The sequence below is a fragment of the Gekko japonicus genome, unplaced genomic scaffold (assembly GCF_001447785.1).
Source record: "Gekko japonicus isolate JY-2015 unplaced genomic scaffold, Gekko_japonicus_V1.1 scaffold1254, whole genome shotgun sequence".
In the NCBI taxonomy this organism is placed as follows: Eukaryota; Metazoa; Chordata; class Lepidosauria; order Squamata; family Gekkonidae; genus Gekko; species Gekko japonicus.
Window position 1 is genome coordinate 428267 of NW_015167088.1, and position 654 is coordinate 428920.

A 654-nucleotide genomic window follows, 5' to 3' on the forward strand; every position below is an offset into this window, starting at 1 on the left:
TCGCGCTACTTTACGGGCGAGCACATTTTTATTCCAGCCTTTTGTGGAATGGAGCCCATTTCTTAGGACTGTTCAAGACTGCATTTTCATAAATGAATTAGAATAACTCAGGACACTTTTATAACGGAATAGGATTGTATTGTATTGCAGAGTTTATTATTATTTTTATTGCATTGCTTTCTACCTTTGTAATCCACTCTCTGCATTATGGTATGTCATGTCATGCTTTAGTTAGGTTTTTTTCTATTTTGTTTGATTTTTGTATTTTATAATCCACCTTGAGTCGCTGTGAAAATTGTTACAGGAGATGGTTATGGAGGGGAAAGGGTATATGATCTATGACATTTTCATTAAGTGATGTTGTGTATTTTGCTGTTACTAACTCTAACATTTTAGATGTTGTAAAGTGTATTAATAATTAACAAGCAAACATGCTCTCTTTGGAACTTTTATCATTGGGATCAGAAGTGCTACATACAACATACAATGATGTCTGAGCCCAAAGCATTTTCTTCTTGTTGGCAATTGTCTAGGAATTCCTGATCACACTTCCTACCCCGTATAACGAAGAAAGGCAATTTTGATTTCACTGACTGTTGTTTTTTTTTTCCATTAAAGCATTACAATTCAAAGATTCAGGTGAAACAGAAGAAA

General features: G+C 33.9%; 1 protein-coding gene across 1 annotated transcript in view; it reads right to left on the bottom strand.

Annotated features, from left to right (window-relative positions):
- The window catches only part of LOC107111822 (cytosolic phospholipase A2 beta-like), a 235253-nt gene that overhangs the window by 221863 nt on the left and 12736 nt on the right, over nucleotides 1–654 (bottom strand). The gene's annotated exons all lie outside the window — the stretch shown is intronic.